The 27045-nt window shown below is 55.3% G+C and overlaps 65 non-coding genes across 65 annotated transcripts; all 65 read right to left on the bottom strand.

The window, feature by feature from the left end:
* Positions 1-177: 177 nt before the first annotated feature.
* Positions 178-250, bottom strand: trnam-cau (transfer RNA methionine (anticodon CAU)). The gene has a single exon. It is a non-coding gene; the product is annotated as a tRNA-Met (tRNA).
* A 712-nt stretch (positions 251-962) lies between these two features.
* On the bottom strand, positions 963-1035 carry trnam-cau (transfer RNA methionine (anticodon CAU)). Its single transcript has one exon. It is a non-coding gene; the product is annotated as a tRNA-Met (tRNA).
* Positions 1036-1515: 480 nt separating this feature from the next.
* trnam-cau (transfer RNA methionine (anticodon CAU)) lies at positions 1516-1588 on the bottom strand. The gene has a single exon. It is a non-coding gene; the product is annotated as a tRNA-Met (tRNA).
* A 432-nt stretch (positions 1589-2020) lies between these two features.
* On the bottom strand, positions 2021-2093 carry trnam-cau (transfer RNA methionine (anticodon CAU)). The gene has a single exon. It is a non-coding gene; the product is annotated as a tRNA-Met (tRNA).
* A 201-nt stretch (positions 2094-2294) lies between these two features.
* On the bottom strand, positions 2295-2367 carry trnam-cau (transfer RNA methionine (anticodon CAU)). Its single transcript has one exon. It is a non-coding gene; the product is annotated as a tRNA-Met (tRNA).
* Positions 2368-2568: 201 nt separating this feature from the next.
* Positions 2569-2641, bottom strand: trnam-cau (transfer RNA methionine (anticodon CAU)). Its single transcript has one exon. It is a non-coding gene; the product is annotated as a tRNA-Met (tRNA).
* A 476-nt stretch (positions 2642-3117) lies between these two features.
* Positions 3118-3190, bottom strand: trnam-cau (transfer RNA methionine (anticodon CAU)). Its single transcript has one exon. It is a non-coding gene; the product is annotated as a tRNA-Met (tRNA).
* Positions 3191-3401: 211 nt separating this feature from the next.
* On the bottom strand, positions 3402-3474 carry trnam-cau (transfer RNA methionine (anticodon CAU)). Its single transcript has one exon. It is a non-coding gene; the product is annotated as a tRNA-Met (tRNA).
* A 201-nt stretch (positions 3475-3675) lies between these two features.
* trnam-cau (transfer RNA methionine (anticodon CAU)) lies at positions 3676-3748 on the bottom strand. The gene has a single exon. It is a non-coding gene; the product is annotated as a tRNA-Met (tRNA).
* A 476-nt stretch (positions 3749-4224) lies between these two features.
* trnam-cau (transfer RNA methionine (anticodon CAU)) lies at positions 4225-4297 on the bottom strand. The gene has a single exon. It is a non-coding gene; the product is annotated as a tRNA-Met (tRNA).
* A 201-nt stretch (positions 4298-4498) lies between these two features.
* trnam-cau (transfer RNA methionine (anticodon CAU)) lies at positions 4499-4571 on the bottom strand. Its single transcript has one exon. It is a non-coding gene; the product is annotated as a tRNA-Met (tRNA).
* Positions 4572-5050: 479 nt separating this feature from the next.
* Positions 5051-5123, bottom strand: trnam-cau (transfer RNA methionine (anticodon CAU)). Its single transcript has one exon. It is a non-coding gene; the product is annotated as a tRNA-Met (tRNA).
* A 200-nt stretch (positions 5124-5323) lies between these two features.
* trnam-cau (transfer RNA methionine (anticodon CAU)) lies at positions 5324-5396 on the bottom strand. The gene has a single exon. It is a non-coding gene; the product is annotated as a tRNA-Met (tRNA).
* A 201-nt stretch (positions 5397-5597) lies between these two features.
* trnam-cau (transfer RNA methionine (anticodon CAU)) lies at positions 5598-5670 on the bottom strand. Its single transcript has one exon. It is a non-coding gene; the product is annotated as a tRNA-Met (tRNA).
* A 479-nt stretch (positions 5671-6149) lies between these two features.
* trnam-cau (transfer RNA methionine (anticodon CAU)) lies at positions 6150-6222 on the bottom strand. The gene has a single exon. It is a non-coding gene; the product is annotated as a tRNA-Met (tRNA).
* A 201-nt stretch (positions 6223-6423) lies between these two features.
* Positions 6424-6496, bottom strand: trnam-cau (transfer RNA methionine (anticodon CAU)). The gene has a single exon. It is a non-coding gene; the product is annotated as a tRNA-Met (tRNA).
* A 201-nt stretch (positions 6497-6697) lies between these two features.
* Positions 6698-6770, bottom strand: trnam-cau (transfer RNA methionine (anticodon CAU)). Its single transcript has one exon. It is a non-coding gene; the product is annotated as a tRNA-Met (tRNA).
* Positions 6771-7249: 479 nt separating this feature from the next.
* On the bottom strand, positions 7250-7322 carry trnam-cau (transfer RNA methionine (anticodon CAU)). Its single transcript has one exon. It is a non-coding gene; the product is annotated as a tRNA-Met (tRNA).
* A 201-nt stretch (positions 7323-7523) lies between these two features.
* trnam-cau (transfer RNA methionine (anticodon CAU)) lies at positions 7524-7596 on the bottom strand. Its single transcript has one exon. It is a non-coding gene; the product is annotated as a tRNA-Met (tRNA).
* A 475-nt stretch (positions 7597-8071) lies between these two features.
* trnam-cau (transfer RNA methionine (anticodon CAU)) lies at positions 8072-8144 on the bottom strand. The gene has a single exon. It is a non-coding gene; the product is annotated as a tRNA-Met (tRNA).
* Positions 8145-8345: 201 nt separating this feature from the next.
* On the bottom strand, positions 8346-8418 carry trnam-cau (transfer RNA methionine (anticodon CAU)). Its single transcript has one exon. It is a non-coding gene; the product is annotated as a tRNA-Met (tRNA).
* A 475-nt stretch (positions 8419-8893) lies between these two features.
* trnam-cau (transfer RNA methionine (anticodon CAU)) lies at positions 8894-8966 on the bottom strand. The gene has a single exon. It is a non-coding gene; the product is annotated as a tRNA-Met (tRNA).
* Positions 8967-9445: 479 nt separating this feature from the next.
* On the bottom strand, positions 9446-9518 carry trnam-cau (transfer RNA methionine (anticodon CAU)). Its single transcript has one exon. It is a non-coding gene; the product is annotated as a tRNA-Met (tRNA).
* Positions 9519-9719: 201 nt separating this feature from the next.
* trnam-cau (transfer RNA methionine (anticodon CAU)) lies at positions 9720-9792 on the bottom strand. The gene has a single exon. It is a non-coding gene; the product is annotated as a tRNA-Met (tRNA).
* A 474-nt stretch (positions 9793-10266) lies between these two features.
* trnam-cau (transfer RNA methionine (anticodon CAU)) lies at positions 10267-10339 on the bottom strand. Its single transcript has one exon. It is a non-coding gene; the product is annotated as a tRNA-Met (tRNA).
* Positions 10340-10540: 201 nt separating this feature from the next.
* trnam-cau (transfer RNA methionine (anticodon CAU)) lies at positions 10541-10613 on the bottom strand. Its single transcript has one exon. It is a non-coding gene; the product is annotated as a tRNA-Met (tRNA).
* Positions 10614-11087: 474 nt separating this feature from the next.
* On the bottom strand, positions 11088-11160 carry trnam-cau (transfer RNA methionine (anticodon CAU)). Its single transcript has one exon. It is a non-coding gene; the product is annotated as a tRNA-Met (tRNA).
* A 201-nt stretch (positions 11161-11361) lies between these two features.
* trnam-cau (transfer RNA methionine (anticodon CAU)) lies at positions 11362-11434 on the bottom strand. Its single transcript has one exon. It is a non-coding gene; the product is annotated as a tRNA-Met (tRNA).
* Positions 11435-12187: 753 nt separating this feature from the next.
* Positions 12188-12260, bottom strand: trnam-cau (transfer RNA methionine (anticodon CAU)). Its single transcript has one exon. It is a non-coding gene; the product is annotated as a tRNA-Met (tRNA).
* A 201-nt stretch (positions 12261-12461) lies between these two features.
* On the bottom strand, positions 12462-12534 carry trnam-cau (transfer RNA methionine (anticodon CAU)). Its single transcript has one exon. It is a non-coding gene; the product is annotated as a tRNA-Met (tRNA).
* Positions 12535-13013: 479 nt separating this feature from the next.
* trnam-cau (transfer RNA methionine (anticodon CAU)) lies at positions 13014-13086 on the bottom strand. The gene has a single exon. It is a non-coding gene; the product is annotated as a tRNA-Met (tRNA).
* Positions 13087-13287: 201 nt separating this feature from the next.
* On the bottom strand, positions 13288-13360 carry trnam-cau (transfer RNA methionine (anticodon CAU)). The gene has a single exon. It is a non-coding gene; the product is annotated as a tRNA-Met (tRNA).
* A 201-nt stretch (positions 13361-13561) lies between these two features.
* On the bottom strand, positions 13562-13634 carry trnam-cau (transfer RNA methionine (anticodon CAU)). The gene has a single exon. It is a non-coding gene; the product is annotated as a tRNA-Met (tRNA).
* A 205-nt stretch (positions 13635-13839) lies between these two features.
* On the bottom strand, positions 13840-13912 carry trnam-cau (transfer RNA methionine (anticodon CAU)). Its single transcript has one exon. It is a non-coding gene; the product is annotated as a tRNA-Met (tRNA).
* A 201-nt stretch (positions 13913-14113) lies between these two features.
* Positions 14114-14186, bottom strand: trnam-cau (transfer RNA methionine (anticodon CAU)). Its single transcript has one exon. It is a non-coding gene; the product is annotated as a tRNA-Met (tRNA).
* Positions 14187-14391: 205 nt separating this feature from the next.
* trnam-cau (transfer RNA methionine (anticodon CAU)) lies at positions 14392-14464 on the bottom strand. Its single transcript has one exon. It is a non-coding gene; the product is annotated as a tRNA-Met (tRNA).
* Positions 14465-14669: 205 nt separating this feature from the next.
* trnam-cau (transfer RNA methionine (anticodon CAU)) lies at positions 14670-14742 on the bottom strand. The gene has a single exon. It is a non-coding gene; the product is annotated as a tRNA-Met (tRNA).
* Positions 14743-14943: 201 nt separating this feature from the next.
* Positions 14944-15016, bottom strand: trnam-cau (transfer RNA methionine (anticodon CAU)). The gene has a single exon. It is a non-coding gene; the product is annotated as a tRNA-Met (tRNA).
* Positions 15017-15217: 201 nt separating this feature from the next.
* trnam-cau (transfer RNA methionine (anticodon CAU)) lies at positions 15218-15290 on the bottom strand. Its single transcript has one exon. It is a non-coding gene; the product is annotated as a tRNA-Met (tRNA).
* Positions 15291-15495: 205 nt separating this feature from the next.
* trnam-cau (transfer RNA methionine (anticodon CAU)) lies at positions 15496-15568 on the bottom strand. The gene has a single exon. It is a non-coding gene; the product is annotated as a tRNA-Met (tRNA).
* A 201-nt stretch (positions 15569-15769) lies between these two features.
* On the bottom strand, positions 15770-15842 carry trnam-cau (transfer RNA methionine (anticodon CAU)). The gene has a single exon. It is a non-coding gene; the product is annotated as a tRNA-Met (tRNA).
* A 205-nt stretch (positions 15843-16047) lies between these two features.
* On the bottom strand, positions 16048-16120 carry trnam-cau (transfer RNA methionine (anticodon CAU)). The gene has a single exon. It is a non-coding gene; the product is annotated as a tRNA-Met (tRNA).
* A 205-nt stretch (positions 16121-16325) lies between these two features.
* On the bottom strand, positions 16326-16398 carry trnam-cau (transfer RNA methionine (anticodon CAU)). Its single transcript has one exon. It is a non-coding gene; the product is annotated as a tRNA-Met (tRNA).
* A 201-nt stretch (positions 16399-16599) lies between these two features.
* Positions 16600-16672, bottom strand: trnam-cau (transfer RNA methionine (anticodon CAU)). The gene has a single exon. It is a non-coding gene; the product is annotated as a tRNA-Met (tRNA).
* Positions 16673-16873: 201 nt separating this feature from the next.
* trnam-cau (transfer RNA methionine (anticodon CAU)) lies at positions 16874-16946 on the bottom strand. The gene has a single exon. It is a non-coding gene; the product is annotated as a tRNA-Met (tRNA).
* Positions 16947-17425: 479 nt separating this feature from the next.
* trnam-cau (transfer RNA methionine (anticodon CAU)) lies at positions 17426-17498 on the bottom strand. Its single transcript has one exon. It is a non-coding gene; the product is annotated as a tRNA-Met (tRNA).
* A 475-nt stretch (positions 17499-17973) lies between these two features.
* Positions 17974-18046, bottom strand: trnam-cau (transfer RNA methionine (anticodon CAU)). The gene has a single exon. It is a non-coding gene; the product is annotated as a tRNA-Met (tRNA).
* Positions 18047-18525: 479 nt separating this feature from the next.
* trnam-cau (transfer RNA methionine (anticodon CAU)) lies at positions 18526-18598 on the bottom strand. Its single transcript has one exon. It is a non-coding gene; the product is annotated as a tRNA-Met (tRNA).
* Positions 18599-18799: 201 nt separating this feature from the next.
* Positions 18800-18872, bottom strand: trnam-cau (transfer RNA methionine (anticodon CAU)). Its single transcript has one exon. It is a non-coding gene; the product is annotated as a tRNA-Met (tRNA).
* A 479-nt stretch (positions 18873-19351) lies between these two features.
* trnam-cau (transfer RNA methionine (anticodon CAU)) lies at positions 19352-19424 on the bottom strand. Its single transcript has one exon. It is a non-coding gene; the product is annotated as a tRNA-Met (tRNA).
* A 201-nt stretch (positions 19425-19625) lies between these two features.
* Positions 19626-19698, bottom strand: trnam-cau (transfer RNA methionine (anticodon CAU)). The gene has a single exon. It is a non-coding gene; the product is annotated as a tRNA-Met (tRNA).
* A 480-nt stretch (positions 19699-20178) lies between these two features.
* Positions 20179-20251, bottom strand: trnam-cau (transfer RNA methionine (anticodon CAU)). The gene has a single exon. It is a non-coding gene; the product is annotated as a tRNA-Met (tRNA).
* A 702-nt stretch (positions 20252-20953) lies between these two features.
* Positions 20954-21026, bottom strand: trnam-cau (transfer RNA methionine (anticodon CAU)). The gene has a single exon. It is a non-coding gene; the product is annotated as a tRNA-Met (tRNA).
* A 201-nt stretch (positions 21027-21227) lies between these two features.
* trnam-cau (transfer RNA methionine (anticodon CAU)) lies at positions 21228-21300 on the bottom strand. The gene has a single exon. It is a non-coding gene; the product is annotated as a tRNA-Met (tRNA).
* Positions 21301-22004: 704 nt separating this feature from the next.
* Positions 22005-22077, bottom strand: trnam-cau (transfer RNA methionine (anticodon CAU)). Its single transcript has one exon. It is a non-coding gene; the product is annotated as a tRNA-Met (tRNA).
* Positions 22078-22557: 480 nt separating this feature from the next.
* trnam-cau (transfer RNA methionine (anticodon CAU)) lies at positions 22558-22630 on the bottom strand. The gene has a single exon. It is a non-coding gene; the product is annotated as a tRNA-Met (tRNA).
* Positions 22631-22831: 201 nt separating this feature from the next.
* Positions 22832-22904, bottom strand: trnam-cau (transfer RNA methionine (anticodon CAU)). Its single transcript has one exon. It is a non-coding gene; the product is annotated as a tRNA-Met (tRNA).
* Positions 22905-23608: 704 nt separating this feature from the next.
* trnam-cau (transfer RNA methionine (anticodon CAU)) lies at positions 23609-23681 on the bottom strand. The gene has a single exon. It is a non-coding gene; the product is annotated as a tRNA-Met (tRNA).
* A 480-nt stretch (positions 23682-24161) lies between these two features.
* trnam-cau (transfer RNA methionine (anticodon CAU)) lies at positions 24162-24234 on the bottom strand. The gene has a single exon. It is a non-coding gene; the product is annotated as a tRNA-Met (tRNA).
* A 201-nt stretch (positions 24235-24435) lies between these two features.
* Positions 24436-24508, bottom strand: trnam-cau (transfer RNA methionine (anticodon CAU)). Its single transcript has one exon. It is a non-coding gene; the product is annotated as a tRNA-Met (tRNA).
* Positions 24509-25211: 703 nt separating this feature from the next.
* Positions 25212-25284, bottom strand: trnam-cau (transfer RNA methionine (anticodon CAU)). The gene has a single exon. It is a non-coding gene; the product is annotated as a tRNA-Met (tRNA).
* Positions 25285-25988: 704 nt separating this feature from the next.
* trnam-cau (transfer RNA methionine (anticodon CAU)) lies at positions 25989-26061 on the bottom strand. Its single transcript has one exon. It is a non-coding gene; the product is annotated as a tRNA-Met (tRNA).
* A 205-nt stretch (positions 26062-26266) lies between these two features.
* Positions 26267-26339, bottom strand: trnam-cau (transfer RNA methionine (anticodon CAU)). Its single transcript has one exon. It is a non-coding gene; the product is annotated as a tRNA-Met (tRNA).
* Positions 26340-26540: 201 nt separating this feature from the next.
* trnam-cau (transfer RNA methionine (anticodon CAU)) lies at positions 26541-26613 on the bottom strand. Its single transcript has one exon. It is a non-coding gene; the product is annotated as a tRNA-Met (tRNA).
* Positions 26614-26818: 205 nt separating this feature from the next.
* On the bottom strand, positions 26819-26891 carry trnam-cau (transfer RNA methionine (anticodon CAU)). The gene has a single exon. It is a non-coding gene; the product is annotated as a tRNA-Met (tRNA).
* Positions 26892-27045: the final 154 nt, after the last annotated feature.

Below are 27045 nucleotides of genomic sequence, written 5' to 3'. Positions count from 1 at the left end.
CCACCCAGGTCAGAAGGTGCTGTGGAAACGGCGCTTGACGGCCTGCCAGGTATCGGCGGAGGAAAAAAAAGCGCAGCCCGGTTGCTGGCTGAAGATCACCAGCTGCAAACACCCTCTGCCGTGCGTCCATTCCATTTTGAAACGGACGTGACAATGTCCTATTTTTTCTAAAATACCTGCCCCGTGTGAGGCTCGAACTCACGACCTTCAGATTATGAGACTGACGCGCTGCCTACTGCGCCAACGAGGCATGCTGCGTGGCAGTGGCCCTCCCCCCACCCAGGTCAGAAGGTGCTGTGGAAAAGGCGCTTGACGGCCTGCCAGGTATCGGCGGAGAAAAAAAAGCGCAGCCCGGTTGCTGGCTGAAGATCACCAGCTGCAAACACCCTCTGCCGTGCGTCCATTCCATTTTGAAACGGACGTGACAATGTCCTACCTACTTTTCTAAAATACCTGCCCTGTGTGAGGCTCGAACTCACGACCTTCAGATTATGAGGCTGACGCGCTGCCTACTGCGCCAACGAGGCATTCTGCATGGCAGTGGCCCTCCCCCTTACCCAGGTCAGAAGGTGCTGTGGAAAAGGCGCTTGACGGCCTGCCAGGTATCGGCGGAGAAAAGAAAGCGCAGCCCGGTTGCTGGCTGAAGATCACCAGCTGCAAACACCCTCTGCCGTGCTTCCATTCAATTTTGAAACGGAAGTGACAAGACGACCTTCAGATTATGAGACTGACACGCTGCTTACTGCGCCAACGAGGCATGCTGCGTGGCAGTGGCCCTCCCCCCACCCTGGTCCGAAGGTGCTGTGGAAACGGCGCTTGACGGCCTGCCAGTTATCGCCGGACAAAAAAAAGCGCAGCCCGGTTGCTGGCTGAAGATCACCAGCTGCAAACACCCTCTGCCGTGCGTCCATTCCATTTTGAAACGGATGTGACAATGTCCTACCTACTTTTTCTAAAATACCTGCCCTGTGTGAGGCTCGAACTCACGACCTTCAGATTATGAGACTGACGCGCTGCCTACTGCGCCAACGAGGCATGCTGCATGGCAGTGGCCCTCCCCCCACCCAGGTCAGAAGATGCTGTGGAAACGGTGCTTGACGGCCTGCCAGGTATCGGCGGAGGAAAAAAAAGCGCAGCCCGGTTGCTGGCTGAAGATCACCAGCTGCAAACACCCTCTGCCGTGCGTCCATTCCATTTTGAAATGGACGTGACAATGTCCTATTTTTTCTAAAATACCTGCCCTGTGTGAGGCTCAAACTCACGACCTTCAGATTATGAGACTGACCCGCTGCATACTGCGCCAACGAGGCATGCTGCGTGGCAGTGGCCCTCCCCCCACCCAGGTCAGAAGGTGCTGTGGAAAAGCCGCTTGACGGCCTGCCAGGTATCGGCGGAGAAAAAAAAGCGCAGCCCGGTTGCTGGCTGAAGATCACCAGCTGCAAACACCCTCTGCCGTGCGTCCATTCCATTTTGAAACGGACGTGACAATGTCCTACCTACTTTTTCTAAAATACCTGCCCTGTGTGAGGCTCGAACTCACGACCTTCAGATTATGAGACTGACGCGCTGCCTACTGCGCCAACGAGGCATGCTAGATGGCAGTGGCCCTCCCCCCACCCAGGTCAGAAGGTGCTGTGGAAAAGGCGCTTGACGGCCTGCCAGGTATCGGCGGAGAAAAAAAAGCGCAGCCCGGTTGCTGGCTGAAGATCACCAGCTGCAAACACCCTCTGCCGTGCTTCCATTCCATTTTGAAACGGAAGTGACAAGACGACCTTCAGATTATGAGACTGACACGCTGCTTACTGCGCCAACGAGGCATGCTGCATGGCAGTGGCCCTCCCCCCACCCTGGTCAGAAGGTGCTGTGGAAACGGCGCTTGACGGCCTGCCAGGTATTGGCGGAGAAAAAAAAGCGCAGCCGGTTGCTGGCTGAAGATGACCAGCTGCAAACACCCTCTGCCGTGCGTCCATTCCATTTTGAAAGGATGTGACAATGTCCTACCTACTTTTTCTAAAATACCTGCCCTGTGTGAGGCTCGAACTCACGACCTTCAGATTATGAGACTGACGCGCTGCCTACTGCGCCAACGAGGCATTCTGCATGGCAGTGGCCCTCCCCCCACCCAGGTCAGAAGGTGCTGTGGAAAAGGCGCTTGACAGCCTGCCAGTTATCGGCGGACAAAAAAAAGCGCAGCCCGGTTGCTGGCTGAAGATCACCAGCTGCAAACACCCTCTGCCGTGCGTCCATTCCATTTTGAAACGGACGTGACAATGTCCTATTTTTTATAAAATACCTGCCCCGTGTGAGGCTCGAACTCACGACCTTCAGATTATGAGACTGACGCGCTGCCTACTGCGCCAACGAGGCATGCTACATGGCAGTGGCCCTCCCCCCACCCAGGTCAGAAGGTGCTGTGGAAAAGGCGCTTGACAGCCTGCCAGTTATCGGCGGACAAAAAAAAGCGCAGCCCGGTTGCTGACTTAAGATCATCAGCTGAAAATACCCTCTGCCGTGCGTCCATTCCATTTTGAAACGGACGTGACAATGTCTTACTTTTTCTAAAATTCCTGCCCCGTGTGAGGCTCGAACTCACGACCTTCAGATTATGAGACTGACGCGCTGCCTACTGCGCCAACGAGGCATGCTGCATGGCAGTGGCCCTCCCCCCACCCAGGTCAGAAGGTGCTGTGGAAAAGGCGCTTGACGGCCTGCCAGGTATCGGCGGAGAAAAAAAAGCGCAGCACGGTTGCTGGCTGAAGATCACCAGCTGCAAACACCCTCTGCCGTGCGTCCATTCCATTTTGAAACGGACGTGACAATGTCCTACTTTTTCCAAAATACCTGCCCCGTGTGAGGCTCGAACTCACAACCTTCAGATTATGAGAATGACGCGCTGCCTACTGCGCCAACGAGGCATGCTGCATGGCAGTGGCCCTCCACCCACCCAGGTCAGAAGGTGCTGTGAAAACGGCGCTTCACGGCCTGCCAGGTATCGGCGGAGGAAAAAAAAGCGCAGCCCGGTTGCTGGCTGAAGATCACCAGCTGAAAATACCCTCTGCCGTGCGTCCATTCCATTTTGAAACGGACGTGACAATGTCCTACTTTTTCTAAAATTCCTGCCCCGTGTGAGGCTCGAACTCACGACCTTCAGATTATGAGACTGACGCGCTGCCTACTGCGCCAACGAGGCATGCTGCATGGCAGTGGCCCTCCCCCCACCCAGGTATCGGCGCTTTTTTTGTCCGCCGATAACTGGTAGGTTGACAGCCTGCCAGTTATCGGCGGACAAAAAAAGCGCAGCCCGGTTGCTGGCTGAAGATCACCAGCTGCAAACACCCTCTGCCGTGCGTCCATTCCATTTTGAAACGGACGTGACAATGTCCTATTTTTTATAATATACCTGCCCCGTGTGAGGCTCGAACTCACGACCTTCAGATTATGAGACTGACGCGCTGCCTACTGCGCCAACGAGGCATGCTACATGGCAGTGGCCCTCCCCCCACCCAGGTCAGAAGGTGCTGTGGAAAAGGCGCTTGACAGCCTGCCAGTTATCGGCGGACAAAAAAAAGCGCAGCCCGGTTGCTGACTTAAGATCATCAGCTGAAAATACCCTCTGCCGTGCGTCCATTCCATTTTGAAACGGACGTGACAATGTCCTACTTTTTCTAAAATTCCTGCCCCGTGTGAGGCTCGAACTCACGACCTTCAGATTATGAGACTGACGCGCTGCCTACTGCGCCAACGAGGCATGCTGCATGGCAGTGGCCCTCCCCCCACCCAGGTCAGAAGGTGCTGTGGAAAAGGCGCTTGACGGCCTGCCAGGTATCGGCGGAGAAAAAAAAGCGCAGCACGGTTGCTGGCTGAAGATCACCAGCTGCAAACACCCTCTGCCGTGCGTCCATTCCATTTTGAAACGGACGTGACAATGTCCTACTTTTTCTAAAATACCTGCCCCGTGTGAGGCTCGAACTCACAACCTTCAGATTATGAGAATGACGCGCTGCCTACTGCGCCAACGAGGCATGCTGCATGGCAGTGGCCCTCCACCCACCCAGGTCAGAAGGTGCTGTGGAAACGGCGCTTGACCGCCTGCCAGGTATCGGCGGAGGAAAAAAAAGCGCAGCCCGGTTGCTGGCTGAAGATCACCAGCTGCAAACACCCTCTGCCGTGCGTCCATTCCATTTTGAAACGGACGTGACAATGTCCTACTTTTTCTAAAATACCTGCCCCGTGTGAGGCTCGAACTCACGACCTTCAGATTATGAGACTGACGCGCTGCCTACTGCGCCAACGAGGCATGCTGCATGGCAGTGGCCCTCCCCCCACCCAGGTCAGAAGGTGCTGTGGAAAAGGCGCTTGACGGCCTGCCAGTTATCGGCGGACAAAAAAAAGCGCAGCCCGGTTGCTGGCTGAAGATCACCAGCTGAAAATACCCTCTGCCGTGCGTCCATTCCATTTTGAAACGGACGTGACAATGTCCTACTTTTTCTAAAATACCTGCCCCGTGTGAGGCTCGAACTCACGACCTTCAGATTATGAGACTGACGCGCTGCCTACTGCGCCAACGAGGCACGCTGCATAGCAGTGGCCCTCCCCCCACCCACCTCAGAAGGTGCTGTGGAAAAGGCGCTTGACGGCCTGCCAGGTATCGGCGGAGAAAAAAAAGCGCAGCCCGGTTGCTGGCTGAAGATCACCAGCTGCAAACACCCTCTGCCGTGCGTCCATTCCATTTTGAAACGGACGTGACAATGTCCTACCTACTTTTTCTAAAATACCTGCCCTGTGTGAGGCTCGAACTCACGACCTTCAGATTATGAGACTGACGCACTGCCTACTGCGCCAACGAGGCATTCTGCATGGCAGTGGCCCTCCCCCCACCCAGGTCAGAAGGTGCTGTGGAAAAGGCGCTTGACAGCCTGCCAGTTATCGGCGGACAAAAAAAAGCGCAGCCCGGTTGCTGGCTGAAGATCACCAGCTGAAAATACCCTCTGCCGTGCGTCCATTCCATTTTGAAACGGACGTGACAATGTCCTACTTTTTCTAAAATACCTGCCCCGTGTGAGGCTCGAACTCACGACCTTCAGATTATGAGACTGACGCGCTGCCTCCTGCGCCAACGAGGCATGCTGCATAGCAGTGGCCCTCCCCCCACCCACCTCAGAAGGTGCTGTGGAAAAGGCGCTTGACGGCCTGCCAGGTATCGGCGGAGAAAAAAAGCGCAGCCCGGTTGCTGGCTGAAGATCACCAGCTGCAAACACCCTCTGCCGTGCGTCCATTCCATTTTGAAACGGACGTGACAATGTCCTACTTTTTCTAAAATACCTGCCCCGTGTGAGGCTCGAACTCACGACCTTCAGATTATGAGACTGACGCGCTGCCTACTGCGCCAACGAGGCATGCTGCATGGCAGTGGCCCTCCCCCCACCCAGGTCAGAAGGTGCTGTGGAAAAGGCGCTTGACGGCCTGCCAGTTATCGGCGGACAAAAAAAAGCGCAGCCCGGTTGCTGGCTGAAGATCACCAGCTGAAAATACCCTCTGCCGTGCGTCCATTCCATTTTGAAACGGACGTGACAATGTCCTACTTTTTCTAAAATACCTGCCCCGTGTGAGGCTCGAACTCACGACCTTCAGATTATGAGACTGACGCGCTGCCTACTGCGCCAACGAGGCACGCTGCATAGCAGTGGCCCTCCCCCCACCCACCTCAGAAGGTGCTGTGGAAAAGGCGCTTGACGGCCTGCCAGGTATCGGCGGAGAAAAAAAAGCGCAGCCCGGTTGCTGGCTGAAGATCACCAGCTGCAAACACCCTCTGCCGTGCGTCCATTCCATTTTGAAACGGACGTGACAATGTCCTACCTACTTTTTCTAAAATACCTGCCCTGTGTGAGGCTCGAACTCACGACCTTCAGATTATGAGACTGACGCACTGCCTACTGCGCCAACGAGGCATTCTGCATGGCAGTGGCCCTCCCCCCACCCAGGTCAGAAGGTGCTGTGGAAAAGGCGCTTGACAGCCTGCCAGTTATCGGCGGACAAAAAAAAGCGCAGCCCGGTTGCTGGCTGAAGATCACCAGCTGAAAATACCCTCTGCCGTGCGTCCATTCCATTTTGAAACGGACGTGACAATGTCCTACTTTTTCTAAAATACCTGCCCCGTGTGAGGCTCGAACTCACGACCTTCAGATTATGAGACTGACGCGCTGCCTCCTGCGCCAACGAGGCATGCTGCATAGCAGTGGCCCTCCCCCCACCCACCTCAGAAGGTGCTGTGGAAAAGGCGCTTGACGGCCTGCCAGGTATCGGCGGAGAAAAAAAAGCGCAGCCCGGTTGCTGGCTGAAGGTCACCAGCTGCAAACACCCTCTGCCGTGCGTCCATTCCATTTTGAAACGGACGTGACAATGTCCTACTTTTTCTAAAATACCTGCCCCGTGTGAGGCTCGAACTCACGACCTTCAGATTATGAGACTGACGCGCTGCCTACTGCGCCAACGAGGCATGCTGCATGGCAGTGGCCCTCCCCCCACCCAGGTCAGAAGGTGCTGTGGAAAAGGCGCTTGACGGCCTGCCAGTTATCGGCGGACAAAAAAAAGCGCAGCCCGGTTGCTGGCTGAAGATCACCAGCTGAAAATACCCTCTGCCGTGCGTCCATTCCATTTTGAAACGGACGTGACAATGTCCTACTTTTTCTAAAATACCTGCCCCGTGTGAGGCTCGAACTCACGACCTTCAGATTATGAGACTGACGCGCTGCCTACTGCGCCAACGAGGCATGCTGCATAGCAGTGGCCCTCCCCCCACCCACCTCAGAAGGTGCTGTGGAAAAGGCGCTTGACGGCCTGCCAGGTATCGGCGGAGAAAAAAAAGCGCAGCCCGGTTGCTGGCTGAAGATCACCAGCTGCAAACACCCTCTGCCGTGCGTCCATTCCATTTTGAAACGGACGTGACAATGTCCTACCTACTTTTTCTAAAATACCTGCCCTGTGTGAGGCTCGAACTCACGACCTTCAGATTATGAGACTGACGCACTGCCTACTGCGCCAACGAGGCATTCTGCATGGCAGTGGCCCTCCCCCCACCCAGGTCAGAAGGTGCTGTGGAAAAGGCGCTTGACAGCCTGCCAGTTATCGGCGGACAAAAAAAAGCGCAGCCCGGTTGCTGGCTGAAGATCACCAGCTGAAAATACCCTCTGCCGTGCGTCCATTCCATTTTGAAACGGACGTGACAATGTCCTACTTTTTCTAAAATACCTGCCCCGTGTGAGGCTCGAACTCACGACCTTCAGATTATGAGACTGACGCGCTGCCTCCTGCGCCAACGAGGCATGCTGCATAGCAGTGGCCCTCCCCCCACCCACCTCAGAAGGTGCTGTGGAAAAGGCGCTTGACGGCCTGCCAGGTATCGGCGGAGAAAAAAAAGCGCAGCCCGTTTGCTGGCTGAAGATCACCAGCTGCAAACACCCTCTGCCGTGCTTCCATTCCATTTTGAAACGGACGTGACAATGTCCTACTTATTCTAAAATACCTGCCCCGTGTGAGGCTCGAACTCACGACCTTCAGATTATGAGACTGACGCGCTGCCTACTGCGCCAACGAGGCATGCTGCATAGCAGTGGCCCCCCACCCACCTCAGAAGGTGCTGTGGAAAAGGCGCTTGACGGCCTGCCAGGTATCGGCGGAGAAAAAAAAGCGCAGCCCGGTTGCTGGCTGAAGATCACCAGCTGCAAACACCCTCTGCCGTGCGTCCATTCCATTTTGAAACGGACATGACAATGTCCTACCTACTTTTTCTAAAATACCTGCCCTGTGTGAGGCTCGAACTCACGACCTTCAGATTATGAGAATGACGCACTGCCTACTGCGCCAACGAGGCATTCTGCATGGCAGTGGCCCTCCCCCCACCCAGGTCAGAAGGTGCTGTGGAAAAGGCGCTTGACAGCCTGCCAGTTATCGGCGGACAAAAAAAAGCGCAGCCCGGTTGCTGGCTGAAGATCACCAGCTGAAAATACCCTCTGCCGTGCGTCCATTCCATTTTGAAACGGACGTGACAATGTCCTACTTTTTCTAAAATACCTGCCCCGTGTGAGGCTCGAACTCACGACCTTCAGATTATGAGACTGACGCGCTGCCTCCTGCGCCAACGAGGCATGCTGCATAGCAGTGGCCCTCCCCCCACCCACCTCAGAAGGTGCTGTGGAAAAGGCGCTTGACGGCCTGCCAGGTATCGGCGGAGAAAAAAAAGCGCAGCCCGTTTGCTGGCTGAAGATCACCAGCTGCAAACACCCTCTGCCGTGCTTCCATTCCATTTTGAAACGGACGTGACAATGTCCTACTTTTTCTAAAATACCTGCCCCGTGTGAGGCTCGAACTCACGACCTTCAGATTATGAGACTGACGCGCTGCCTACTGCGCCAACGAGGCATGCTGCATAGCAGTGGCCCCCCACCCACCTCAGAAGGTGCTGTGGAAAAGGCGCTTGACGGCCTGCCAGGTATCGGCGGAGAAAAAAAAGCGCAGCCCGGTTGCTGGCTGAAGATCACCAGCTGCAAACACCCTCTGCCGTGCGTCCATTCCATTTTGAAACGGACATGACAATGTCCTACCTACTTTTTCTAAAATACCTGCCCTGTGTGAGGCTCGAACTCACGACCTTCAGATTATGAGACTGACGCACTGCCTACTGCGCCAACGAGGCATTCTGCATGGCAGTGGCCCTCCCCCCACCCAGGTCAGAAGGTGCTGTGGAAAAGGCGCTTGACAGCCTGCCAGTTATCGGCGGACAAAAAAAAGCGCAGCCCGGTTGCTGGCTGAAGATCACCAGCTGCAAACACCCTCTGCCGTGCTTCCATTCCATTTTGAAACGGACGTGACAATGTCCTACTTTTTCTAAAATACCTGCCCCGTGTGAGGCTCGAACTCACGACCTTCAGATTATGAGACTGACGCGCTGCCTACTGCGCCAACGAGGCATGCTGCATAGCAGTGGCCCTCCCCCCACCCACCTCAGAAGGTGCTGTGGAAAAGGCGCTTGACGGCCTGCCAGGTATCGGCGGAGAAAAAAAAGCGCAGCCCGGTTGCTGGCTGAAGATCACCAGCTGCAAACACCCTCTGCCGTGCGTCCATTCCATTTTGAAACGGACGTGACAATGTCCTACCTACTTTTTCTAAAATACCTGCCCTGTGTGAGGCTCGAACTCACGACCTTCAGATTATGAGACTGACGCACTGCCTACTGCGCCAACGAGGCATTCTGCATGGCAGTGGCCCTCCCCCCACCCAGGTCAGAAGGTGCTGTGGAAAAGGCGCTTGACAGCCTGCCAGTTATCGGCGGACAAAAAAAAGCGCAGCCCGGTTGCTGGCTGAAGATCACCAGCTGAAAATACCCTCTGCCGTGCGTCCATTCCATTTTGAAACGGACGTGACAATGTCCTACTTTTTCTAAAATACCTGCCCCGTGTGAGGCTCGAACTCACGACCTTCAGATTATGAGACTGACGCGCTGCCTCCTGCGCCAACGAGGCATGCTGCATAGCAGTGGCCCTCCCCCCACCCACCTCAGAAGGTGCTGTGGAAAAGGCGCTTGACGGCCTGCCAGGTATCGGCGGAGAAAAAAAAGCGCAGCCCGTTTGCTGGCTGAAGATCACCAGCTGCAAACACCCTCTGCCGTGCTTCCATTCCATTTTGAAACGGACGTGACAATGTCCTACTTTTTCTAAAATACCTGCCCCGTGTGAGGCTCGAACTCACGACCTTCAGATTATGAGACTGACGCGCTGCCTACTGCGCCAACGAGGCATGCTGCATAGCAGTGGCCCCCCACCCACCTCAGAAGGTGCTGTGGAAAAGGCGCTTGACGGCCTGCCAGGTATCGGCGGAGAAAAAAAAGCGCAGCCCGGTTGCTGGCTGAAGATCACCAGCTGCAAACACCCTCTGCCGTGCGTCCATTCCATTTTGAAACGGACATGACAATGTCCTACCTACTTTTTCTAAAATACCTGCCCTGTGTGAGGCTCGAACTCACGACCTTCAGATTATGAGACTGACGCACTGCCTACTGCGCCAACGAGGCATTCTGCATGGCAGTGGCCCTCCCCCCACCCAGGTCAGAAGGTGCTGTGGAAAAGGCGCTTGACAGCCTGCCAGTTATCGGCGGACAAAAAAAGCGCAGCCCGGTTGCTGGCTGAAGATCACCAGCTGAAAATACCCTCTGCCGTGCGTCCATTCCATTTTGAAACGGACGTGACAATGTCCTACTTTTTCTAAAATACCTGCCCCGTGTGAGGCTCGAACTCACGACCTTCAGATTATGAGACTGACGCGCTGCCTCCTGCGCCAACGAGGCATGCTGCATAGCAGTGGCCCTCCCCCCACCCACCTCAGAAGGTGCTGTGGAAAAGGCGCTTGACGGCCTGCCAGGTATCGGCGGAGAAAAAAAAGCGCAGCCCGTTTGCTGGCTGAAGATCACCAGCTGCAAACACCCTCTGCCGTGCTTCCATTCCATTTTGAAACGGACGTGACAATGTCCTACTTTTTCTAAAATACCTGCCCCGTGTGAGGCTCGAACTCACGACCTTCAGATTATGAGACTGACGCGCTGCCTACTGCGCCAACGAGGCATGCTGCATAGCAGTGGCCCCCCACCCACCTCAGAAGGTGCTGTGGAAAAGGCGCTTGACGGCCTGCCAGGTATCGGCGGAGAAAAAAAGCGCAGCCCGGTTGCTGGCTGAAGATCACCAGCTGCAAACACCCTCTGCCGTGCGTCCATTCCATTTTGAAACGGACATGACAATGTCCTACCTACTTTTTCTAAAATACCTGCCCTGTGTGAGGCTCGAACTCACGACCTTCAGATTATGAGACTGACGCACTGCCTACTGCGCCAACGAGGCATTCTGCATGGCAGTGGCCCTCCCCCCACCCAGGTCAGAAGGTGCTGTGGAAAAGGCGCTTGACAGCCTGCCAGTTATCGGCGGACAAAAAAAAGCGCAGCCCGGTTGCTGGCTGAAGATCACCAGCTGCAAACACCCTCTGCCGTGCTTCCATTCCATTTTGAAACGGACGTGACAATGTCCTACTTTTTCTAAAATACCTGCCCCGTGTGAGGCTCGAACTCACGACCTTCAGATTATGAGACTGACGCGCTGCCTACTGCGCCAACGAGGCATGCTGCATGGCAGTGGCCCTCCCCCCACCCAGGTCAGAAGGTGCTGTGGAAAAGGCGCTTGACGGCCTGCCAGTTATCGGCGGACAAAAAAAAGCGCAGCCCGGTTGCTGGCTGAAGATCACCAGCTGAAAATACCCTCTGCCGTGCGTCCATTCCATTTTGAAACGGACGTGACAATGTCCTACTTTTTCTAAAATACCTGCCCCGTGTGAGGCTCGAACTCACGACCTTCAGATTATGAGACTGACGCGCTGCCTACTGCGCCAACGAGGCATGCTGCATAGCAGTGGCCCTCCCCCCACCCACCTCAGAAGGTGCTGTGGAAAAGGCGCTTGACGGCCTGCCAGGTATCGGCGGAGAAAAAAAAGCGCAGCCCGGTTGCTGGCTGAAGATCACCAGCTGCAAACACCCTCTGCCGTGCGTCCATTCCATTTTGAAACGGACATGACAATGTCCTACCTACTTTTTCTAAAATACCTGCCCTGTGTGAGGCTCGAACTCACGACCTTCAGATTATGAGACTGACGCACTGCCTACTGCGCCAACGAGGCATTCTGCATGGCAGTGGCCCTCCCCCCACCCAGGTCAGAAGGTGCTGTGGAAAAGGCGCTTGACGGCCTGCCAGTTATCGGCGGACAAAAAAAAGCGCAGCCCGGTTGCTGGCTGAAGATCCCCAGCTGAAAATACCCTCTGCCGTGCGTCCATTCCATTTTGAAACGGACGTGACAATGTCCTACTTTTTCTAAAATACCTGCCCCGTGTGAGGCTCGAACTCACTACCTTCAGATTATGAGACTGACGCGCTGCCTACTGTGCCAACGAGGCATGCTGCATAGCAGTGGCCCTCCCCCCACCCACCTCAGAAGGTGCTGTGGAAAAGGCGCTTGATGGCCTGCCAGGTATCGGCGGACAAAAAAAAGCGCAGCCCGGTTGCTGGCTGAAGATCACCAGCTGAAAATACCCTCTGCCGTGCGTCCATTCCATTTTGAAACGGACGTGACAATGTCCTACTTTTTCTAAAATACCTGCCCCGTGTGAGGCTCGAACTCACGACCTTCAGATTATGAGACTGACGCGCTGCCTACTGCGCCAACGAGGCATGCTGCATGGCAGTGGCCCTCCCCCCACCCAGGTCAGAAGGTGCTGTGGAAAAGGCGCTTGACGGCCTGCCAGTTATCGGCGGACAAAAAAAAGCGCAGCCCGGTTGCTGGCTGAAGATCACCAGCTGAAAATACCCTCTGCCGTGCGTCCATTCCATTTTGAAACGGACGTGACAATGTCCTACTTTTTCTAAAATACCTGCCCCGTGTGAGGCTCGAACTCACGACCTTCAGATTATGAGACTGACGCGCTGCCTACTGCGCCAACGAGGCATGCTGCATAGCAGTGGCCCTCCCCCCACCCACCTCAGAAGGTGCTGTGGAAAAGGCGCTTGACGGCCTGCCAGGTATCGGCGGAGAAAAAAAAGCGCAGCCCGGTTGCTGGCTGAAGATCACCAGCTGCAAACACCCTCTGCCGTGCGTCCATTCCATTTTGAAACGGACGTGACAATGTCCTACCTACTTTTTCTAAAATACCTGCCCTGTGTGAGGCTCGAACTCACGACCTTCAGATTATGAGACTGACGCACTGCCTACTGCGCCAACGAGGCATTCTGCATGGCAGTGGCCCTCCCCCCACCCAGGTCAGAAGGTGCTGTGGAAAAGGCGCTTGACAGCCTGCCAGTTATCGGCGGACAAAAAAAAGCGCAGCCCGGTTGCTGGCTGAAGATCACCAGCTGAAAATACCCTCTGCCGTGCGTCCATTCCATTTTGAAACGGACGTGACAATGTCCTACTTTTTCTAAAATACCTGCCCCGTGTGAGGCTCGAACTCACGACCTTCAGATTATGAGACTGACGCGCTGCCTCCTGCGCCAACGAGGCATGCTGCATAGCAGTGGCCCTCCCCCCACCCACTTCAGAAGGTGCTGTGGAAAAGGCGCTTGACGGCCTGCCAGGTATCGGCGGAGAAAAAAAAGCGCAGCCCGTTTGCTGGCTGAAGATCACCAGCTGCAAACACCCTCTGCCGTGCTTCCATTCCATTTTGAAACGGACGTGACAATGTCCTACTTTTTCTAAAATACCTGCCCCGTGTGAGGCTCGAACTCACGACCTTCAGATTATGAGACTGACGCGCTGCCTACTGCGCCAACGAGGCATGCTGCATGGCAGTGGCCCTCCCCCCACCCAGGTCAGAAGGTGCTGTGGAAAAGGCGCTTGACGGCCTGCCAGTTATCGGCGGACAAAAAAAAGCGCAGCCCGGTTGCTGGCTGAAGATCACCAGCTGAAAATACCCTCTGCCGTGCGTCCATTCCATTTTGAAACGGACGTGACAATGTCCTACTTTTTCTAAAATACCTGCCCCGTGTGAGGCTCGAACTCACGACCTTCAGATTATGAGACTGACGCGCTGCCTACTGCGCCAACGAGGCATGCTGCATAGCAGTGGCCCTCCCCCCACCCACCTCAGAAGGTGCTGTGGAAAAGGCGCTTGACGGCCTGCCAGGTATCGGCGGAGAAAAAAAAGCGCAGCCCGGTTGCTGGCTGAAGATCACCAGCTGCAAACACCCTCTGCCGTGCGTCCATTCCATTTTGAAACGGACATGACAATGTCCTACCTACTTTTTCTAAAATACCTGCCCTGTGTGAGGCTCGAACTCACGACCTTCAGATTATGAGACTGACGCGCTGCCTACTGCGCCAACGAGGCATGCTGCATAGCAGTGGCCCCCCACCCACCTCAGAAGGTGCTGTGGAAAAGGCGCTTGACGGCCTGCCAGGTATCGGCGGAGAAAAAAAAGCGCAGCCCGGTTGCTGGCTGAAGATCACCAGCTGCAAACACCCTCTGCCGTGCGTCCATTCCATTTTGAAACGGACATGACAATGTCCTACCTACTTTTTCTAAAATACCTGCCCTGTGTGAGGCTCGAACTCACGACCTTCAGATTATGAGACTGACGCGCTGCCTACTGCGCCAACGAGGCATGCTGCATAGCAGTGGCCCTCCCCCCACCCACCTCAGAAGGTGCTGTGGAAAAGGCGCTTGACGGCCTGCCAGGTATCGGCGGAGAAAAAAAAGCGCAGCCCGGTTGCTGGCTGAAGATCACCAGCTGCAAACACCCTCTGCCGTGCGTCCATTCCATTTTGAAACGGACGTGACAATGTCCTACCTACTTTTTCTAAAATACCTGCCCTGTGTGAGGCTCGAACTCACGACCTTCAGATTATGAGACTGACGCGCTGCCTACTGCGCCAACGAGGCATGCTGCATAGCAGTGGCCCTCCCCCCACCCACCTCAGAAGGTGCTGTGGAAAAGGCGCTTGATGGCCTGCCAGGTATCGGCGGAGAAAAAAAAGCGCAGCCCGGTTGCTGGCTGAAGATCACCAGCTGCAAACACCCTCTGCCGTGCGTCCATTCCATTTTGAAACGGACGTGACAATGTCCTACCTACTTTTTCTAAAATACCTGCCCTGTGTGAGGCTCGAACTCACGACCTTCAGATTATGAGACTGACGCGCTGCCTACTGCGCCAACGAGGCATTCTGCATGGCAGTGGCCCTCCCCCCACCCAGGTCAGAAGGTGCTGTGGAAAAGGCGCTTGACAGCCTGCCAGTTATCGGCGGACAAAAAAAAGCGCAGCCCGGTTGCTGGCTGAAGATCACCAGCTGAAAATACCCTCTGCCGTGCGTCCATTCCATTTTGAAACGGACGTGACAATGTCCTACTTTTTCTAAAATACCTGCCCCGTGTGAGGCTCGAACTCACGACCTTCAGATTATGAGACTGACGCGCTGCCTACTGCGCCAACGAGGCATGCTGCATGGCAGTGGCCCTCCCCCCACCCAGGTCAGAAGGTGCTGTGGAAAAGGCGCTTGACGGCCTGCCAGTTATCGGCGGACAAAAAAAAGCGCAGCCCGGTTGCTGGCTGAAGATCACCAGCTGAAAATACCCTCTGCCGTGCGTCCATTCCATTTTGAAACGGACGTGACAATGTCCTACTTTTTCTAAAATACCTGCCCCGTGTGAGGCTCGAACTCACGACCTTCAGATTATGAGACTGACGCGCTGCCTACTGCGCCAACGAGGCATGCTGCATAGCAGTGGCCCTCCCCCCACCCACCTCAGAAGGTGCTGTGGAAAAGGCGCTTGACGGCCTGCCAGGTATCGGCGGAGAAAAAAAAGCGCAGCCCGGTTGCTGGCTGAAGATCACCAGCTGCAAACACCCTCTGCCGTGCGTCCATTCCATTTTGAAACGGACATGACAATGTCCTACCTACTTTTTCTAAAATACCTGCCCTGTGTGAGGCTCGAACTCACGACCTTCAGATTATGAGACTGACGCGCTGCCTACTGCGCCAACGAGGCATGCTGCATAGCAGTGGCCCCCCACCCACCTCAGAAGGTGCTGTGGAAAAGGCGCTTGACGGCCTGCCAGGTATCGGCGGAGAAAAAAAAGCGCAGCCCGGTTGCTGGCTGAAGATCACCAGCTGCAAACACCCTCTGCCGTGCGTCCATTCCATTTTGAAACGGACATGACAATGTCCTACCTACTTTTTCTAAAATACCTGCCCTGTGTGAGGCTCGAACTCACGACCTTCAGATTATGAGACTGACGCGCTGCCTACTGCGCCAACGAGGCATGCTGCATAGCAGTGGCCCTCCCCCCACCCACCTCAGAAGGTGCTGTGGAAAAGGCGCTTGACGGCCTGCCAGGTATCGGCGGAGAAAAAAAAGCGCAGCCCGGTTGCTGGCTGAAGATCACCAGCTGCAAACACCCTCTGCCGTGCGTCCATTCCATTTTGAAACGGACGTGACAATGTCCTACCTACTTTTTCTAAAATACCTGCCCTGTGTGAGGCTCGAACTCACGACCTTCAGATTATGAGACTGACGCGCTGCCTACTGCGCCAACGAGGCATGCTGCATAGCAGTGGCCCTCCCCCCACCCACCTCAGAAGGTGCTGTGGAAAAGGCGCTTGATGGCCTGCCAGGTATCGGCGGAGAAAAAAAAGCGCAGCCCGGTTGCTGGCTGAAGATCACCAGCTGCAAACACCCTCTGCCGTGCGTCCATTCCATTTTGAAACGGACGTGACAATGTCCTACCTACTTTTTCTAAAATACCTGCCCTGTGTGAGGCTCGAACTCACGACCTTCAGATTATGAGACTGACGCGCTGCCTACTGCGCCAACGAGGCATTCTGCATGGCAGTGGCCCTCCCCCCACCCAGGTCAGAAGGTGCTGTGGAAAAGGCGCTTGACAGCCTGCCAGTTATCGGCGGACAAAAAAAAGCGCAGCCCGGTTGCTGGCTGAAGATCACCAGCTGAAAATACCCTCTGCCGTGCGTCCATTCCATTTTGAAACGGACGTGACAATGTCCTACTTTTTCTAAAATACCTGCCCCGTGTGAGGCTCGAACTCACGACCTTCAGATTATGAGACTGACGCGCTGCCTACTGCGCCAACGAGGCATGCTGCATGGCAGTGGCCCTCCCCCCACCCAGGTCAGAAGGTGCTGTGGAAAAGGCGCTTGACGGCCTGCCAGTTATCGGCGGACAAAAAAAAGCGCAGCCCGGTTGCTGGCTGAAGATCACCAGCTGAAAATACCCTCTGCCGTGCGTCCATTCCATTTTGAAACGGACGTGACAATGTCCTACTTTTTCTAAAATACCTGCCCCGTGTGAGGCTCGAACTCACGACCTTCAGATTATGAGACTGACGCGCTGCCTACTGCGCCAACGAGGCATGCTGCATAGCAGTGGCCCTCCCCCCACCCACCTCAGAAGGTGCTGTGGAAAAGGCGCTTGACGGCCTGCCAGGTATCGGCGGAGAAAAAAAAGCGCAGCCCGGTTGCTGGCTGAAGATCACCAGCTGCAAACACCCTCTGCCGTGCGTCCATTCCATTTTGAAACGGACGTGACAATGTCCTACCTACTTTTTCTAAAATACCTGCCCTGTGTGAGGCTCGAACTCACGACCTTCAGATTATGAGACTGACGCACTGCCTACTGCGCCAACGAGGCATTCTGCATGGCAGTGGCCCTCCCCCCACCCAGGTCAGAAGGTGCTGTGGAAAAGGCGCTTGACAGCCTGCCAGTTATCGGCGGACAAAAAAAAGCGCAGCCCGGTTGCTGGCTGAAGATCACCAGCTGAAAATACCCTCTGCCGTGTGTCCATTCCATTTTGAAACGGACGTGACAATGTCCTACTTTTTCTAAAATACCTGCCCCGTGTGAGGCTCGAACTCACGACCTTCAGATTATGAGACTGACGCGCTGCCTGCTGCGCCAACGAGGCATGCTGCATAGCAGTGGCCCTCCCCCCACCCACCTCAGAAGGTGCTGTGGAAAAGGCGCTTGACGGCCTGCCAGGTATCGGCGGAGAAAAAAAAGCGCAGCCCGTTTGCTGGCTGAAGATCACCAGCTGCAAACACCCTCTGCCGTGCTTCCATTCCATTTTGAAACGGACGTGACAATGTCCTACTTTTTCTAAAATACCTGCCCCGTGTGAGGCTCGAACTCACGACCTTCAGATTATGAGACTGACGCGCTGCCTACTGCGCCAAAGAGGCATGCTGCATGGCAGTGGCCCTCCCCCCACCCAGGTCAGAAGGTGCTGTGGAAAAGGCGCTTGACGGCCTGCCAGTTATCGGCGGACAAAAAAAAGCGCAGCCCGGTTGCTGGCTGAAGATCACCAGCTGAAAATACCCTCTGCCGTGCGTCCATTCCATTTTGAAACGGACGTGACAATGTCCTACTTTTTCTAAAATACCTGCCCCGTGTGAGGCTCGAACTCACGACCTTCAGATTATGAGACTGACGCGCTGCCTACTGCGCCAACGAGGCATGCTGCATAGCAGTGGCCCTCCCCCCACCCACCTCAGAAGGTGCTGTGGAAAAGGCGCTTGACGGCCTGCCAGGTATCGGCGGAGAAAAAAAAGCGCAGCCCGGTTGCTGGCTGAAGATCACCAGCTGCAAACACCCTCTGCCGTGCGTCCATTCCATTTTGAAACGGACATGACAATGTCCTACCTACTTTTTCTAAAATACCTGCCCTGTGTGAGGCTCGAACTCACGACCTTCAGATTATGAGACTGACGCACTGCCTACTGCGCCAACGAGGCATTCTGCATGGCAGTGGCCCTCCCCCCACCCAGGTCAGAAGGTGCTGTGGAAAAGGCGCTTGACAGCCTGCCAGTTATCGGCGGACAAAAAAAAGCGCAGCCCGGTTGCTGGCTGAAGATCACCAGCTGAAAATACCCTCTGCCGTGCGTCCATTCCATTTTGAAACGGACGTGACAATGTCCTACTTTTTCTAAAATACCTGCCCCGTGTGAGGCTCGAACTCACGACCTTCAGATTATGAGACTGACGCGCTGCCTCCTGCGCCAACGAGGCATGCTGCATAGCAGTGGCCCTCCCCCCACCCACCTCAGAAGGTGCTGTGGAAAAGGCGCTTGACGGCCTGCCAGGTATCGGCGGAGAAAAAAAAGCGCAGCCCGTTTGCTGGCTGAAGATCACCAGCTGCAAACACCATCTGCCGTGCTTCCATTCCATTTTGAAACGGACGTGACAATGTCCTACTTTTTCTAAAATACCTGCCCCGTGTGAGGCTCGAACTCACGACCTTCAGATTATGAGACTGACGCGCTGCCTACTGCGCCAACGAGGCATGCTGCATGGCAGTGGCCCTCCCCCCACCCAGGTCAGAAGGTGCTGTGGAAAAGGCGCTTGACGGCCTGCCAGGTATCGGCGGAGAAAAAAAAGCGCAGCCCAGTTGCTGGCTGAAGATCACCAGCTGCAAACACCCTCTGCCGTGCGTCCATTCCATTTTGAAACGGACGTGACAATGTCCTACCTACTTTTTCTAAAATACCTGCCCTGTGTGAGGCTCGAACTCACGACCTTCAGATTATGAGACTGACGCACTGCCTACTGCGCCAACGAGGCATTCTGCATGGCAGTGGCCCTCCCCCCACCCAGGTCAGAAGGTGCTGTGGAAAAGGCGCTTGACAGCCTGCCAGTTATCGGCGGACAAAAAAAAGCGCAGCCCGGTTGCTGGCTGAAGATCACCAGCTGAAAATACCCTCTGCCGTGCGTCCATTCCATTTTGAAACGGACGTGACAATGTCCTACTTTTTCTAAAATACCTGCCCCGTGTGAGGCTCGAACTCACGACCTTCAGATTATGAGACTGACGCGCTGCCTCCTGCGCCAACGAGGCATGCTGCATAGCAGTGGCCCTCCCCCCACCCAGGTCAGAAGGTGCTGTGGAAAAGGCGCTTGACGGCCTGCCAGTTATCGGCGGACAAAAAAAAGCGCAGCCCGGTTGCTGGCTGAAGATCACCAGCTGAAAATACCCTCTGCCGTGCGTCCATTCCATTTTGAAACGGACGTGACAATGTCCTACTTTTTCTAAAATACCTGCCCCGTGTGAGGCTCGAACTCACGACCTTCAGATTATGAGACTGACGCGCTGCCTACTGCGCCAACGAGGCATGCTGCATGGCAGTGGCCCTCCCCCCACCCAGGTCAGAAGGTGCTGTGGAAAAGGCGCTTGACGGCCTGCCAGGTATCAGCGGAGAAAAAAAAGCGCAGCCCGGTTGCTGGCTGAAGATCACCAGCTGCAAACACCCTCTGCCGTGCGTCCATTCCATTTTGAAACGGACGTGACAATGTCCTACTTTTTCTAAAATACCTGCCCCGTGTGAGGCTCGAACTCACAACCTTCAGATTATGAGAATGACGCGCTGCCTACTGCAACAACGAGGCATGCTGCATGGCAGTGGCCCTCCACCCACCCAGGTCAGAAGGTGCTGTGGAAATGGCGCTTGACGGCCTGCCAGGTATCGGCGGAGGAAAAAAAAGCGCAGCCCGGTTGCTGGCTGAAGATCACCAGCTGCAAACACCCTCTGCCGTGCGTCCATTCCATTTTGAAACGGACGTGACAATGTCCTACCTACATTTTCTAAAATACCTGCCCTGTGTGAGGCTCGAACTCACGACCTTCAGATTATGAGACTGACGCGCTGCCTACTGCGCCAACGAGGCATGCTACATGGCAGTGGCCCTCCCCCCACCCAGGTCAGAAGGTGCTGTGGAAAAGGCGCTTGACAGCCTACCAGTTATCGGCGGACAAAAAAAGCGCAGCCCGGTTGCTGGCTGAAGATCACCAGCTGCAAACACCCTCTGCCGTGCGTCCATTCCATTTTGAAACGGACGTGACAATGTCCTATTTTTTCTAAAATACCTGCCCCGTGTGAGGCTCAAACTCACAACCTTCAGATTATGAGACTGACGCACTGCCTACTGCGCCAACGAGGCATTCTGCATGGCAGTGGCCCTCCCCCCACCCAGGTCAGAAGGTGCTGCTGAAAAGGCGCTTGACAGCCTGCCAGGTATCGGCGGAGAAAAAAAAGTGCAGCCCGGTTGCTGGCTGAAGATCACCAGCTGCAAACACCCTCTGCCGTGCTTCCATTCCATTTTGAAACGGAAGTGACAAGACGACCTTCAGATTATGAGACTGACACGCTGCTTACTGCGCCAACGAGGCATGCTGCGTGGCAGTGGCCCTCCCCCCACCCTGGTCAGAAGGTGCTGTGGAAAAGGCGCTTGACAGCCTGCCAGTTATCGGCGGACAAAAAAAGCGCAGCCCGGTTGCTGGCTGAAGATCACCAGCTGAAAATACCCTCTGCCGTGCGTCCATTCCATTTTGAAACGGACGTGACAATGTCCTACTTTTTCTAAAATACCTGCCCCGTGTGAGGCTCGAACTCACGACCTTCAGATTATGAGACTGACGCGCTGCCTACTGCGCCAACGAGGCATGCTGCATGGCAGTGGCCCTCCCCCCACCCAGGTCAGAAGGTGCTGTGGAAAAGGCGCTTGACGGCCTGCCAGGTATCGGCGGAGAAAAAAAAGCGCAGCCCGGTTGCTGGCTGAAGATCACCAGCTGCAAACACCCTCTGCCGTGCGTCCATTCCATTTTGAAACGGACGTGACAATGTCCTACTTTTTCTAAAATACCTGCCCCGTGTGAGGCTCGAACTCACAACCTTCAGATTATGAGACTGACGCGCTGCCTACTGCGCCAACGAGGCATGCTGCATGGCAGTGGCCCTCCCTCCACCCAGGTCAGAAGGTGCTGTGGAAAAGGCGCTTGACGGCCTGCCAGGTATCGGCGGAGAAAAAAAAGCGCAGCCCGGTTGCTGGCTGAAGATCACCAGCTGCAAACACCCTCTGCCGTGCGTCCATTCCATTTTGAAACGGACGTGACAATGTCCTATTTTTTCTAAAATACCTGCCCCGTGTGAGGCTCAAACTCACAACCTTCAGATTATGAGACTGACGCACTGCCTACTGCGCCAACGAGGCATTCTGCATGGCAGTGGCCCTCCCCCCACCCAGGTCAGAAGGTGCTGCTGAAAAGGCGCTTGACAGCCTGCCAGGTATCGGCGGAGAAAAAAAAGCGCAGCCCGGTTGCTGGCTGAAGATCACCAGCTGCAAACACCCTCTGCCGTGCTTCCATTCCATTTTGAAACGGAAGTGACAAGACGACCTTCAGATTATGAGACTGACACGCTGCTTACTGCGCCAACGAGGCATGCTGCGTGGCAGTGGCCCTCCCCCCACCCTAGTCAGAAGGTGCTGTGGAAAAGGCGCTTGACGGCCTGCCAGTTATCGGCGGACAAAAAAAAGCGCAGCCCGGTTGCTGGCTGAAGATCACCAGCTGAAAATACCCTCTGCCGTGCGTCCATTCCATTTTGAAACGGACGTGACAATGTCCTACTTTTTCTAAAATACCTGCCCCGTGTGAGGCTCGAACTCACGACCTTCAGATTATGAGACTGACGCGCTGCCTACTGCGCCAACGAGGCATGCTGCATGGCAGTGGCCCTCCCCCCACCCAGGTCAGAAGGTGCTGTGGAAAAGGCGCTTGACGGCCTGCCAGGTATCGGCGGAGAAAAAAAAGCGCAGCCCGGTTGCTGGCTGAAGATCACCAGCTGCAAACACCCTCTGCCGTGCGTCCATTCCATTTTGAAACGGACGTGACAATGTCCTACTTTTTCTAAAATACCTGCCCCGTGTGAGGCTCGAACTCACAACCTTCAGATTATGAGAATGACGCGCTGCCTACTGCACCAACGAGGCATGCTGCATGGCAGTGGCCCTCCACCCACCCAGGTCAGAAGGTGCTGTGGAAACGGCGCTTGACGGCCTGCCAGGTATCGGCGGAGGAAAAAAAAGCGCAGCCCGGTTGCTGGCTGAAGATCACCAGCTGCAAACACCCTCTGCCGTGCGTCCATTCCATTTTGAAACGGACGTGACAATGTCCTACCTACATTTTCTAAAATACCTGCCCTGTGTGAGGCTCGAACTCACGACCTTCAGATTATGAGACTGACGCGCTGCCTACTGCGCCAACGAGGCATGCTACATGGCAGTGGCCCTCCCCCCACCCAGGTCAGAAGGTGCTGTGGAAAAGGCGCTTGACAGCCTGCCAGTTATCGGCGGACAAAAAAAAGCGCAGCCCGGTTGCTGGCTGAAGATCACCAGCTGAAAATACCCTCTGCCGTGCGTCCATTCCATTTTGAAACGGACGTGACAATGTCCTACTTTTTCTAAAATACCTGCCCCGTGTGAGGCTCGAACTCACGACCTTCAGATTATGAGACTGACGCGCTGCCTACTGCGCCAACGAGGCATGCTGCATGGCAGTGGCCCTCCCCCCACCCAGGTCAGAAGGTGCTGTGGAAAAGGCGCTTGACGGCCTGCCAGGTATCGGCGGAGAAAAAAAAGCGCAGCCCGGTTGCTGGCTGAAGATCACCAGCTGCAAACACCCTCTGCCGTGCGTCCATTCCATTTTGAAACGGACGTGACAATGTCCTATTTTTTCTAAAATACCTGCCCCGTGTGAGGCTCAAACTCACAACCTTCAGATTATGAGACTGACGCACTGCCTACTGCGCCAACGAGGCATTCTGCATGGCAGTGGCCCTCCCCCCACCCAGGTCAGAAGGTGCTGCTGAAAAGGCGCTTGACAGCCTGCCAGGTATCGGCGGAGAAAAAAAAGCGCAGCCCGGTTGCTGGCTGAAGATCACCAGCTGCAAACACCCTCTGCCGTGCTTCCATTCCATTTTGAAACGGAAGTGACAAGACGACCTTCAGATTATGAGACTGACACGCTGCTTACTGCGCCAACGAGGCATGCTGCGTGGCAGTGGCCCTCCCCCCACCCTAGTCAGAAGGTGCTGTGGAAAAGGCGCTTGACGGCCTGCCAGTTATCGGCGGACAAAAAAAAGCGCAGCCCGGTTGCTGGCTGAAGATCACCAGCTGAAAATACCCTCTGCCGTGCGTCCATTCCATTTTGAAACGGACGTGACAATGTCCTACTTTTTCTAAAATACCTGCCCCGTGTGAGGCTCGAACTCACGACCTTCAGATTATGAGACTGACGCGCTGCCTACTGCGCCAACGAGGCATGCTGCATGGCAGTGGCCCTCCCCCCACCCAGGTCAGAAGGTGCTGTGGAAAAGGCGCTTGACGGCCTGCCAGGTATCGGCGGAGAAAAAAAAGCGCAGCCCGGTTGCTGGCTGAAGATCACCAGCTGCAAACACCCTCTGCCGTGCGTCCATTCCATTTTGAAACGGACGTGACAATGTCCTACTTTTTCTAAAATACCTGCCCCGTGTGAGGCTCGAACTCACAACCTTCAGATTATGAGAATGACGCGCTGCCTACTGCACCAACGAGGCATGCTGCATGGCAGTGGCCCTCCACCCACCCAGGTCAGAAGGTGCTGTGGAAACGGCGCTTGACGGCCTGCCAGGTATCGGCGGAGGAAAAAAAAGCGCAGCCCGGTTGCTGGCTGAAGATCACCAGCTGCAAACACCCTCTGCCGTGCGTCCATTCCATTTTGAAACGGACGTGACAATGTCCTACCTACATTTTCTAAAATACCTGCCCTGTGTGAGGCTCGAACTCACGACCTTCAGATTATGAGACTGACGCGCTGCCTACTGCGCCAACGAGGCATGCTACATGGCAGTGGCCCTCCCCCCACCCAGGTCAGAAGGTGCTGTGGAAAAGGCGCTTGACAGCCTGCCAGTTATCGGCGGACAAAAAAAAGCGCAGCCCGGTTGCTGGCTGAAGATCACCAGCTGAAAATACCCTCTGCCGTGCGTCCATTCCATTTTGAAACGGACGTGACAATGTCCTACTTTTTCTAAAATACCTGCCCCGTGTGAGGCTCGAACTCACGACCTTCAGATTATGAGACTGACGCGCTGCCTACTGCGCCAACGAGGCATGCTGCATGGCAGTGGCCCTCCCCCCACCCAGGTCAGAAGGTGCTGTGGAAAAGGCGCTTGACGGCCTGCCAGGTATCGGCGGAGAAAAAAAGCGCAGCCCGGTTGCTGGCTGAAGATCACCAGCTGCAAACACCCTCTGCCGTGCGTCCATTCCATTTTGAAACGGACGTGACAATGTCCTATTTTTTCTAAAATACCTGCCCCGTGTGAGGCTCAAACTCACAACCTTCAGATTATGAGACTGACGCACTGCCTACTGCGCCAACGAGGCATTCTGCATGGCAGTGGCCCTCCCCCCACCCAGGTCAGAAGGTGCTGCTGAAAAGGCGCTTGACAGCCTGCCAGGTATCGGCGGAGAAAAAAAAGCGCAGCCCGGTTGCTGGCTGAAGATCACCAGCTGCAAACACCCTCTGCCGTGCTTCCATTCCATTTTGAAACGGAAGTGACAAGACGACCTTCAGATTATGAGACTGACACGCTGCTTACTGCGCCAACGAGGCATGCTGCGTGGCAGTGGCCCTCCCCCCACCCTAGTCAGAAGGTGCTGTGGAAAAGGCGCTTGACGGCCTGCCAGTTATCGGCGGACAAAAAAAAGCGCAGCCCGGTTGCTGGCTGAAGATCACCAGCTGAAAATACCCTCTGCCGTGCGTCCATTCCATTTTGAAACGGACGTGACAATGTCCTACTTTTTCTAAAATACCTGCCCCGTGTGAGGCTCGAACTCACGACCTTCAGATTATGAGACTGACGCGCTGCCTACTGCGCCAACGAGGCATGCTGCATGGCAGTGGCCCTCCCCCCACCCAGGTCAGAAGGTGCTGTGGAAAAGGCGCTTGACGGCCTGCCAGGTATCGGCGGAGAAAAAAAAGCGCAGCCCGGTTGCTGGCTGAAGATCACCAGCTGCAAACACCCTCTGCCGTGCGTCCATTCCATTTTGAAACGGACGTGACAATGTCCTATTTTTTCTAAAATACCTGCCTCGTGTGAGGCTCAAACTCACAACCTTCAGATTATGAGACTGACGCACTGCCTACTGCGCCAACGAGGCATTCTGCATGGCAGTGGCCCTCCCCCCACCCAGGTCAGAAGGTGCTGCTGAAAAGGCGCTTGACAGCCTGCCAGGTATCGGCGGAGAAAAAAAAGCGCAGCCCGGTTGCTGGCTGAAGATCACCAGCTGCAAACACCCTCTGCCGTGCTTCCATTCCATTTTGAAACGGAAGTGACAAGACGACCTTCAGATTATGAGACTGACACGCTGCTTACTGCGCCAACGAGGCATGCTGCATGGAAGTGGCCCTCCCCCCACCCAGGTCAGAAGGTGCTGTGGAAACGGCGCTTGACGGCCTGCCAGGTATCGGCGGAGAAAAAAAAGCGCAGACCGGTTGCTGGCTGAAGATCACCAGCTGCAAACACCCTCTGCCGTGCGTCCATTCCATTTTGAAACGGACGTGACAATGTCCTACTTTTTCTAAAATACCTGCCCCGTGTGAGGCTCGAACTCACGACCTTCAGATTATGAGACTGACGCGCTGCCTACTGCGCCAACGAGGCATGCTGCATGGCAGTGGCCCTCCCCCCACCCAGGTCAGAAGGTGCTGCTGAAAAGGCGCTTGACAGCCTTCCAGGTATCGGCGGAGAAAAAAAGGCGCAGCCCGGTTGCTGGCTGAAGATCACCAGCTGCAAACACCCTCTGCCGTGCGTCCATTCCATTTTGAAACGGATGTGACAATGTCCTACCTACTTTTTCTAAAATACCTGCCCTGTGTGAGGCTCGAACTCACGACCTTCAGATTATGAGACTGACGCGCTGCCTACTGCGCCAACGAGGCATTCTGCATGGCAGTGGCCCTCCCCCCACCCAGGTCAGAAGGTGCTGTGGAAAAGGCGCTTGACAGCCTGCCAGTTATCGGCGGACAAAAAAAAGCGCAGCCCGGTTGCTGGCTGAAGATCACCAGCTGCAAACACCCTCTGCCGTGCGTCCATTCCATTTTGAAACGGACGTGACAATGTCCTATTTTTTATAAAATACCTGCCCCGTGTGAGGCTCGAACTCACGACCTTCAGATTATGAGACTGACGCGCTGCCTACTGCGCCAACGAGGCATGCTACATGGCAGTGGCCCTCCCCCCACCCAGGTCAGAAGGTGCTGTGGAAAAGGCGCTTGACAGCCTGCCAGTTATCGGCGGACAAAAAAAAGCGCAGCCCGGTTGCTGGCTGAAGATCACCAGCTGAAAATACCCTCTGCCGTGCGTCCATTCCATTTTGAAAAGGATGTGACAATGTCCTACCTACTTTTTCTAAAATACCTGCCCTGTGTGAGGCTCGAACTCACGACCTTCAGATTATGAGACTGACGCGCTGCCTACTGCGCCAACGAGGCATGCTACATGGCAGTGGCCCTCCCCCCACCCAGGTCAGAAGGTGCTGTGGAAAAGGCGCTTGACAGCCTACCAGTTATCGGCGGACAAAAAAAAGCGCAGCCCGGTTGCTGGCTGAAGATCACCAGCTGAAAATACCCTCTGCCGTGCGTCCAT

The sequence above is a fragment of the Hypomesus nipponensis genome, chromosome 9 (assembly GCF_054491055.1).
Source record: "Hypomesus nipponensis isolate SF chromosome 9, ASM5449105v1, whole genome shotgun sequence".
NCBI classification, from domain to species: Eukaryota; Metazoa; Chordata; class Actinopteri; order Osmeriformes; family Osmeridae; genus Hypomesus; species Hypomesus nipponensis.
This window is presented reverse-complemented; position numbering and strand designations above follow the sequence as displayed.